The following is a 10,883-nucleotide window of genomic DNA, read 5'->3' as shown; positions in this document are numbered from 1 at the left end:
ATATCCTACAATACACAATACAGCCCTCAGAAAAAGAATTATCCATTCCAAAATGCCAGTAGTGCTGACCTTGAGAAACTCAGCAGGTAAAGTATTAGGCTCCATGTGAAAAACACACTCTTAAACACTGAGCCCAGCATTTCCTTTGAAAGTAGCTTCAGCAGCTTTGGCATCATTGGTGAAGTCTATTTCAAGAAAGAGTGTTTAAGTGTTGCATGGAGTCAAGTCACTTATTAAGTTAACAAGTCAATCAACCGCAAGTCACAAATCAATAATAAAATAAGCTTCATTAACTTTAACATTTTCTCCAAGGAACAGTTTGCTAGATCATGCAAGTAGAAATAATGCCATGGGTGCAGGTATTAAAAAGTAAAAACTGGATACTGATAATATGCAATTTTGTTATATAATAGAAATATAAAACACAGTGTTTTTATTTTAATATTTGAGAGAGAGAGAGAGTGAGAGCGAGTGCAGGGGAGGGGCAGAGAGAGAGAGAGAGAGAGAGAGAGAGAGAGAGAGAATCCCAAGCAGACTCCCCACTGTCAGCACAGAGCCTGATGCAGAGCTCTATCTCAGGAACTGTGAGATCATGACCTCAGCCGAAATCAAGAACTGGGTACTTAACTGGCTGAGCCACCCAGGCAACCCTATTGAATGCAGTGTTTATTATTTCACGAATTGGACTCTGAAATTTATGCATGGGTTTTACACGTAGGTAATGTCCAGAAAAACAGTTATATTAATAAGACACTAAATAATTGCTCAATTTAGCAATCTTCTCATCACCATGGAATTTTGAAAATAGCATTCAATGCATAATGTGAGTTATTTAAATGATATCTAGTTTTTTGTAGTTATATACATCTCTATATATATCATGCAGTTTCTAGTCACATGATTATGTGTTTATATCGACAGGCAAATAATATGATGGAAAAACCTCATGACTCAAATGCTTACATTGGATAAGAATTTAGCCAATTAAAGCTCAGATATATTCTCCATTTCATGATTTACTCACAATTTTACCTAAAATGCTAATATAAATGAGTTGTTATACAGCCTAATAAGACTTGAATTACAAGAATTTTGCTGACACTTCTGTTAACAGACAAATGACTCCAGCCTTACCAGTTTGTTCTCTGTCAAAAGCTTCCTGAGCCACAGGAGTTATCCACCATATTCACGTCCTACACTTTTAGCACTTAAGTTTATGACCCTCCTTTGTCATATACTGTTTTAAAAGATAAGCTGAGGCATTAAAATTTTTAAGAGTTTATTTGAGCATGCAGCAATTTGAATCAGCACCAAGACAAAATTAAGTAGTTACGAGTACTCCATGGGCAGGAGCTAGAGGGAGAGATTTTATTGAGGTGGCAGGGAAGCAAAGCAAAAAAATTATTTGATTGGCTAAAGCTTTTGGATGCCTTATTTGGGAAACCTGGTTGGCTATTTGTGATTGGTTGTTCTTAAGTTTAATATTTGTGGATTAGAATGCACTGATTCTGGCTTGGATTTTGGTTTGCTTACATAGGCTGCTAAGGCATTAGAACGACCTCAGTGTAATGTCCCCCTTGTTTAATTACCTTAATTGTTGCAAGTTTTTAAATATTATTGTAATCTGGCTTTTAAAATGTATGCATTATTTCCTTTAGAAAGAGAAAATACCTTGAAATTGGGTATGTATATTTATTGCACACCCATTTCTAACATCATGCTAAACAAGTAATGGTAAATGGTACATCATAGAATAATAGTCTTACTTTTCCTATTGCATCTTATAGTCAGTAAATTGCATTCGTAAGATATGTGGCTGGAGAGAACAGAATTTGAGAACAAAAAGAGAAATTTCTTCTAAGTGTTCTAATTTTACTTCTAGGTCAATTGCTTGGTTAAAAAGAAATGGTGGGCCTCAGCCCACCAGCCTTCTCTCATGTGATATCCATTATTCAGTGCAGTTTCTGTATGAATGATCCCATCCTCTGCAGGAACTAGAAATGTACTCAGTCCTTGTTGGAAGCAGTTCAGTACTCTACATTGTCCCCTTGCAGGAGATCTCAGCCTACACAAACTCATTGTCAGGGGAGAGATGCCCAGAGGTTACAGCTCCCACACTTTCTTTGACTCAGAGTGAGTTCATTGCCTAATTTAGTCCAGCAGATTAGTCATTGTCCATAAAAATTTTAGTTTAGTGTAAAAGTCAACCTGGTCAGGACGGAATCTACCTCCAGGATCGTGCGAACTTAGGGTTCCTGCTTGTGTTTCCCCACACTCTCAGGAGCAGTTGGTCTAGATAATCTTGTGGTGGGCCAGCCTGGTAGCTAAGGGCATGGGCTTTGGAGTCCCAACTCCATGGATTCTAATAATGGTTTCATCTTGTATTAGCTGTACAATCTTAAGAAATTTATTTAAAATCCCATGCTTCTGTTTTTTCATCTGTGAAATGAAAATAGTAACAGTACCTATAGCATATATTAGAACAAAAAAAAATACACTGTTTAGAGTTGTGACTAGAGTAAAGTAAATGTTAAGTAGATTTTTTTTTCCATTTTGGTGATTGTTCAATCAATTCTGATGTGTAGCTTATCACAGGCAATGAAGGGCTGACCTTCTATACCCCTTCTTTGCCAGCTGCACTTCAGCTGAACACTAGAGTTGCACATACGAATAGATGGAACAAATTATAAATTATCTTTGTTTTAGCTTTTGTATTGAGGTATAGAGCATGCGTCTCCCCAGTCCATTTGTCTTCTGGAAAAAAAACTCTCATGTCCCTGTTGCTGAAATGAGGTACTTGCCTAATCAGAGTGGGAAGTCATTTCTCTTTTTTTTTAATTATTATTATTATTGTTATTATTATTTTATTTTAGGGAGAGAGAGCACGCACAAGTGTGCAAGTGAGGGAAGAGCAGAGAGAGAGGGGAAAAGACAGAGAGAGCAGGTTTCACGCTCAGCACAGAGCTTGACGCAGGGCTTGAAGTGAGGCTCGATCCCACAATCCTGGGATCGTGACCTGAGCCAAAATCCATTTCTCTTTTAATGAGGGAACACAACCTCTTCTCTGTCTCTCTCTCTCTCTTTTTAATTATCTAAATTTCAGGTGTACAGCATCTTCTACATCTGTATACATGACAAAAGTGATGACTGCTACACATATGGTTACCGGCCATCACCATACAGTTGACCTCCTTTATCCATTTTGGCCGCTCCCAACCCCTCTCACTCTGGTAACCACTAGTCAGTTCTCTGTATCTATGAATTTGTTTTTAATGTTGTTTGTTCATTTTTTTTTAGATTCTATATATGAGTGAAATTTTATGGTCTTTGTCTTTCTCCATTGGGCTTATTTCATTTAGCATAATACCCTCAAGTTCCATTCATGTTGTTACAGATAGCAAGATTTAATTCTTATAGCCAAGTACTTTGGTCATTGTGAATAATGCTGCAATGAACACAGGTAATGTGACTTTTCAAATTAGTGTTTTTGAATTCTTGGTTGAATACTCAAAAATGGAATGGGTGGGTCATATGGTAATTCTATTCTTCTTGAGGAATCTCCATATTGTTTTCCATAGTGGCTGCATCAGTTCACAATCCCACCAACAGTGTACTAGGGTTCCCCTTTCTCCACATTTTCTCTGGCACTGATTACTTCCTGTCTTTTTGACAAGTGACATCTCATTGTGGTTTTGATTTGAATTTACCTAATAATTAGTGATATTGAGCATCTTTTCATGTGCCTGTTGGCCATCTCTATGTTTTCTTTAGAGAAATATCTGTTCATGTCTTCTGCCCATTTTTTAATTGGGATGTTTGTTTTTTGTTGAGTTGTATGAGTTTCTTGTATATTTTGGATATTAATCCCAAACGAGATATATGACTGCTATATAAAATACCAGATATAAATATCTTCTCCCATTCAGTAGGTTGCTTTTCATTTTCATGATGGTTTCCTTTGTTATGCAGAAGCTTTGTAGTTTGATGTAGTCCCATTTGTTTATTTTTTTATTTTGTTTTCCTTGATTTTGGACCAAAAGGAATTGCCAAGACTGATGTCAGGTAATTTACCACCTGTTTTCTTCAAGAATTTATGATTTCAGGTCTTGTACTCAGCTCTTTATTTGAGTTAATTGCTGTGTATGATGTAAGATAGTGGTCTATTTTCATTCTTTTGCATGTACTGTCCCATTTTCCAAACACCATTTATTGAAGAGATTGTCCTTTCCCCATTGTATGTTCTTGGCTCCTTTGTTGTAGATTAATTATAAATATATGTGTAATTTATTTCTGGGTTCTCAATTCTATTCTACTGATGTGCATGTCTGTTTTTTTTTCCCAATACCATAGTGTTTTGATTACCCTAGCTTTTTATACAGTTTGAAATCAGAAAGTGTGACACCTCTAGCTTTTGTGGTTCCTTATAAATTTTAGAATTATTTTTTCTAGTTCTGGAATTTTTAAAAAGTCTTTTCCAATAATTTATTTAATATAGGTTTACTGTAGGAAATATAATTTATAATATTTTATAAGCTAGTAGTTATAGGGTAATGCCTGTTAATAAGCCAATAAAGAAATAACATACTCCAAAGTGATAGATTGATTATACTATTGTTTCAGGGAAAGGGGAGATGAAAGAAATAAAGTCCAAATTTAGTTAAAGAGTACCTTTCTATGAGTTGGTTCTTGGTATAGGTAGTCCTTCCAGCTAAAACCTTGGTATCAGCTGTTAGCTTAGGTCTCTCATTGCTGGGGCACACAGCTAGTGGGTTACAGCACCAAAGTTGGCCGACAAGGTAGGCTCCTCTGAAGGGTTTTACTCTAGGGACCATTACAAGGCTTGTGTCAATGGCTCCCCTCTAAATTTAAATTCAGTCATGTTTTCCTTGAAATATGTTTTAGTTAGCCTGTATAGTTTCTGTGTCTACATGTTTTAAACTATTAATATCTGTTCATTTTTGCCATTACCTTTATTAAATGTATTAAATTTTATAAGACTGTATACAGATATGAAAAGCAGTGTTCTGAATTTTTTTTAAAAAAGATGCTAAACTCCTACTCATAGCTGGTATCTAGATAGCACTAGAATCCTGCCAAATTCCTCTCAATGTCCCTATTAATTTTCTTTCAAATTCCTCTATTAATTGCTAAATTGAGGTTTCTTTGGAGTTTTATTACTGCAATGGCCAATTATAAATGTGAGAATTTTCTATTGGGAAAAATGTTTTATATACAACTATATTTTCATAGGCAGTAATGTACAGTAAGTAGCAAATTGCATAAATCAGTCAAATATATTTGTGTGGTGGGGCACATGTTTGTATCTGTACAAATATATATATATATATATGTATATATATATATATATATATATATATATATAATCAATAACTCTAGTAGGGAAATATTTTCTGATGGGACATGCGTTTCAAGGTAATATCTAGATAGTTCTTATTTACATTCTAATTACGTGTTAATCATTAAACCCAGAGGGTGTAGGAATTGCAGTGATAAGCATCTAAGCTCCTGTTGCCTTGTTACTTATATTCCTGCTGAATGGAATGAAATCCACTCTATGCTGCAGAAGCATGTTCCTTTTTTCATTTGCTATTGTCACTCACTATTAACTTTATGCTGTCTGCTTTAGATGAGAGTGACTCAGGGTCATTTGGGGACCTTGTAACAAAAACATCTCACTTCCTTGAATAAATGCAAAACCAACTCAAAGGTGCTACTATTACATATAAGCTGAATTTTTAAGCTTTTTGCTTTTCTCCCCCACTTGGGCTCTATATAGCTACAAATAAGGAGAGTTTATATTGGGACCTGTTTAATAAAATATTTTTTTTCAGTTGAAAGGCTTTTTTGTAACTGTTGTTGTTGTTTAGAAATTAAGGACTAATTTGTAAAGTCATGAATTGACCGTTGAAGACTTCAATCTAGGCAGGTAGCAGTTTACCATTTCCTCATCTAATTCACTAAAAAGTTATTTTCACACATTTTTATTTTATATATGAGATGGATGGAGGGGTTTTTAGTGGCTGGTATAATAGCCCCCAATAGATCTAATTTTGTTACGGATTCTAAGGAAAAAAGATGACTAAATATTCTCTTGTATTTCCTTGATATTTATAACCTATAGTTTGTTTGCTGTAATTCAGTTAGTATGACTTAATCAGAGACTGGTTGCACCTAAAGCAATTTGATGCCTTCATTTAGAGACTACAGGAAAAAATGGTTAGGGAAATTGTGATATTACTAAGGTCATTTTGCTGGTTTGTTGTTGAGCTTGGACCATGACACAGGTGCTCTTTATGAGAGTACCAATGCAATAAGACATGTTTAACTAAAGGACTTGAACAGGCCTGGTAATGTACTGGCAGTGATGATCAATTATATATATATATATATATATATATATAGAGAGAGAGAGAGAGAGAGAGAGAGAGAGAGAGAGAGAGAGAGAGGTTTTATATATATAACCTATATAGAGGTTTTATATATATAACCTATATAGAGGTTTTATATATATATATATATATATATATATACACACACACACACACACACACACATATATATACATATATATATGTGTGTGTGTGTGTGTATATATATATATATATATATATATATATAACCTATTCTCTCTTTTGAGAAAAAACTTGATAGTAAAAGATACAAAAATATATGCAGATAGGCTCAGCTGAATATTATTAAATCTATCAGGGAAAACACTAAACATGCATTAATTAAATACAAATATATTGCTATACTTACCATATGTGGATACTGATATGGAGGTATATATATTTAATACTCAAAACCTTAGAAATTATATACTATTATCCTGTTATTTTCATTTTATAGATAAAGAACTTAAGGACAGGTTAACTTAAATTTTTATATCCAGCTAAAGACAGATATTTTTTGCTTACTGATAGAGTGCATATTCAGTAGGTATTTCTTAAATGGAGCAACAGCTAATAGTGCTGCATTAGAATGTAAACCTATATTCTTTTTACTTCAATATTCATGTACTTTTTAATATACTGTCTTACTTTCATTTGAAAAGTATGTATCCATATGGCAGAAAGAGAAAGAATATTGACTGATGGTATTACTTGAGCATTGGTTGATACAGAATATCTGGTTGGGCTATTTCAATTAAAATTATTCTGTACTTCATAGAAGACCATACACAAATAGGCACTACCATATGCCGAGAAGGAATATAGCTAGTGAATAATTATAAAACTTTTCTTTATGGAAGGGTAAAGTCAATCAACAACAGCAGTGTGATGACAGTTACCAAAATATAATTGCTAGATATGTCAGGACAATATGCAGAAAATAGTAAACACAAATACTAAATCTATTTTTTACCAGATAAACAGCCTGAATTCTAGCTGTATTATACCAGAACTAAGCATTTTATAGGTCTTTATGTGTTTTGCTATCATCATTACTTAACCCTACAAATATCTCTTCTATAAAATTTTGTGTTACCATCCCCTTCCTTCTAGAAGATAAACAAGATGTAAAAGGTAAAGAGATTTATCAGCGTGGTTCAGACACAAAAAGAAGAGTAGGGTGTAAAATATCGGTACTAATCAATCAGCCTACTGTAACAGATGCCTGATTAGATATGTTTATGTAGCCAGGGAAGACATTTAGTTTAAAATCATTTACAAACTATTCCAGACCATTTTATAATAAAGTCAGAAACTTGATTGATACCTGAAATTAATTTGGCATAATTTAGGGTAAAAAGCAACTCTTTTCTGGTATCATCTTCTATTCTTCTGATTCATATGTATTGCAGAAAATGAATTATAACCATAAAGAAATTACCAAAAAGTTACATATTTATCAAGCCAGTTTTTTTCCTGTGTTTTTCAGTATGAGTATAGATTTTCTCTCATGGTTGTAATTAATAAAATGAATACTATTTTGCTTTCATCATAAAATTATTTTCATATTTTAGTGGTTGCAAATATTTTATAGATTAATGTGCCATGTTTCAGTAAAACAAAAAAATCTAGTTTTTTTGAAGTTTATTGTGTGCTTTATTTTCTCCTTGTCTAATAACACAGCACTGCATATATTTTAATGTATATTCTTTTATTTTGAGACATTTTAGAATGGGTACACTAGGTTAAAGGCTAGGTACATTTGTGTGGATCTTGATACATACTGCTGAGTACATGACAAAATAATTATTCTAATTCACATTTCTGCTATAGATATAGGATTGAGAGCAAACATAAAAACATTTGCAATATTATTTAAAATGTAATATCTGAGGGGAGCCTGGGGGCTCAGTTGGTTGAGTGTCTGACTTTGGCTCAGGTCATGATCTCGCGATCTGTGAGTTCAAGCCCCACGTCAGGCTCTGTGCTGACAGCTCAGAACCTGGAGCCTGCTTTGGATTCTGTGTCTTCCTCTCTCTCTCTGCTCCTCCCCTGCTCATGCTCTGTCTCTCTGTCAAAAATACATAAACATTTTTAAAAAAATTAAAAAAAGTTAAATGTAATATCTGATAATACAGTTAATATGTGGCTTAACTTTTATTTATTTTCCTAGTTAGTAATATGTCTTTTATATTTTTTCCGGTCTGACTTCCTGAATTTCTGATAGCTTATTACTCTTATCATTATTATAAGCATTTTAAGATATCATGTGGAAACAATGCCTTGTTCTATTGCTTTCACTTTCTTTTTAAAATTTTCACTGAAGCAAAGTTTGCATTTTCATGTAAGACTTTGTTAATCCTTCTTTGTGCAATTTTTTATATCATCTCACAATTTATGAAAATGACAGACATTGAAGACCAAAAATGATTATAAAAGATGGAACCAAGAGTTACCAGGATTTCCAGTTGATGTTGCCATTGTTGGCCCTAACAGACAAAATGCTCATGTTATGTAAACCATATGATGTCATTGTACGTGCATTTAGTTCTATTCATAGCTATATTATTAACATTTGTGATTTGTGATTTTGAAAAGGCTGTTAAGCTTATCTTAATTTTAGGTTCTGTATCTGTTCATATCAGTGTTGTTTAAACTATATACACTGAGACATCAATTAAATATACAATCAGCATATTATTAAGTAAAATTCAATAATGTAAAAAAAATACCAGAGTAATATTGCTCTGAGTAAAATATTTTTGGTTTAGTAAAATATATTCTTTTCTATGTATGATAGTAAAAATAAAATATAAATGCATATATAAAACAAAAGTCCCTGAACTAAATTTCACATTTTGTTATTTTATCAAGTTCACTACATAATCTTCCTCAGCTGTGCCCAATTTCCACTTAAATTTAATTAATTTCAGTTATTTTCAATTATTCTATATTTTGGTTTATAATTTGTAGGAGATGCAGGAGAGAAACATCAAAGGAAAGACTTCAAAAGGGAAGGGCTGGAGAAGGTGCAAGGCCTTAGGACATGTTTACACAGCTGAACGCAGCTGGGTTCCTAAGGAACGCCTAGAGCCATTAACATTGTCCAGGGCTGGATCCTCATTCACACCTGACCCTTCCTAGTGATACAGAAACCAGTTAACTTGAAATTCAACCTTGAAAAGCTAAACCATTAGATTGTTTAACACACTTGCTTAGCTGACTTTATGCACATAGTCTTTAGCAATTATCCTAATGAAAAGAAGCTTCATTCTGGAGTCAGGGACCTCATTCTGACTCAAGTATGAGGACTTTCACTTAACTGCACTTTGTGGACTCATCTTTTGCGACTCTGGCCACACTCCCTGCAACAATAATTTTGATTTTATTCTTATTTACAACTCCATTTATTTGCTGGAATCCCCATCCTGTGATATATGTACTTCTTTAAAATAGTAACCAAAATTATCTTTAAGTCTAAGTCTTGTAACTCTAATATTGAATCATCTATGAGTCTGTTTGTATTATTTGTTTTTTCCCATTATTTATTCAAATAAGCCAAGCATTCACCTCTTCACATACTATTATCTTTTTTCCCTAATGTATTCTTTTCTCTTTGTCCTTCATATTCACCTACTTCACTCTTACTCATTCCTTTAGTCTCAAAAATTTGGTAATTTGTCCATTTCACAAATATATGAGAGCATTTTACTTGAAAGCCCATTAAAATATTATTTTTAAAGATTCCTTCCCTCATTCTCCAAAACAAATTATCTCCCATTCTTTTTCATAACAGCTTCTTTTTTATTTATTAAAATTTATCATAGGGGTGCCTGAGTGGCTCAGTCAGTTAGGTGTCCAACTTCAGCTCAGGTGGTGATCTCATGGTTTATAAGTTCGAGCCCGCATTGGTCTCTGTGCTGACAGCTCAGAGCCTGGAGCCTGCTTTGGATTCTGCATCTTCCTCTCTCTCTCTTCCCTCCCCCACTCATACTCTTTTTCTCAAAATAAATAAACATTATAAAAAATTTTAAAAAATTATAATTAGGGGGCACCTGGGTGGCTCAGTCAGTTAAGTGGGCTACTCTTGATTTCCATTCAGGTTATGATTTCACAGTTTGAGATGGAGCCCCTTGTGAGGCTCTGCACTGACAGCATTAGCCTGCTGACAGGTTCTCTTTTCTCCTCTCTCTCTCTGCTCCTCCTCTGTTCATGCACACTCATGCACACATACGCTCTCTCTCAAAATAAACATTTCAAAAAATTTTTAATTTATCATAAACTGTAAGTCCTTTATTTTATTTTTATTGGTTTAATGCCCAATTTCCATTCACCCCAAACCCCATTTTGTTATCTTTACACTATCATTACTACTCATTAATATCCTATGTTATTAAAATTTTTTATTTTATAAAATGAGGCATGGAGTTCATTTGTATGTGTCTATATTTCAATGCAACTTTTTCTGTG

Source organism: Lynx canadensis, chromosome A3 (genome assembly GCF_007474595.2).
Source record: "Lynx canadensis isolate LIC74 chromosome A3, mLynCan4.pri.v2, whole genome shotgun sequence".
In the NCBI taxonomy this organism is placed as follows: Eukaryota; Metazoa; Chordata; class Mammalia; order Carnivora; family Felidae; genus Lynx; species Lynx canadensis.
This window is presented reverse-complemented; position numbering follows the sequence as displayed.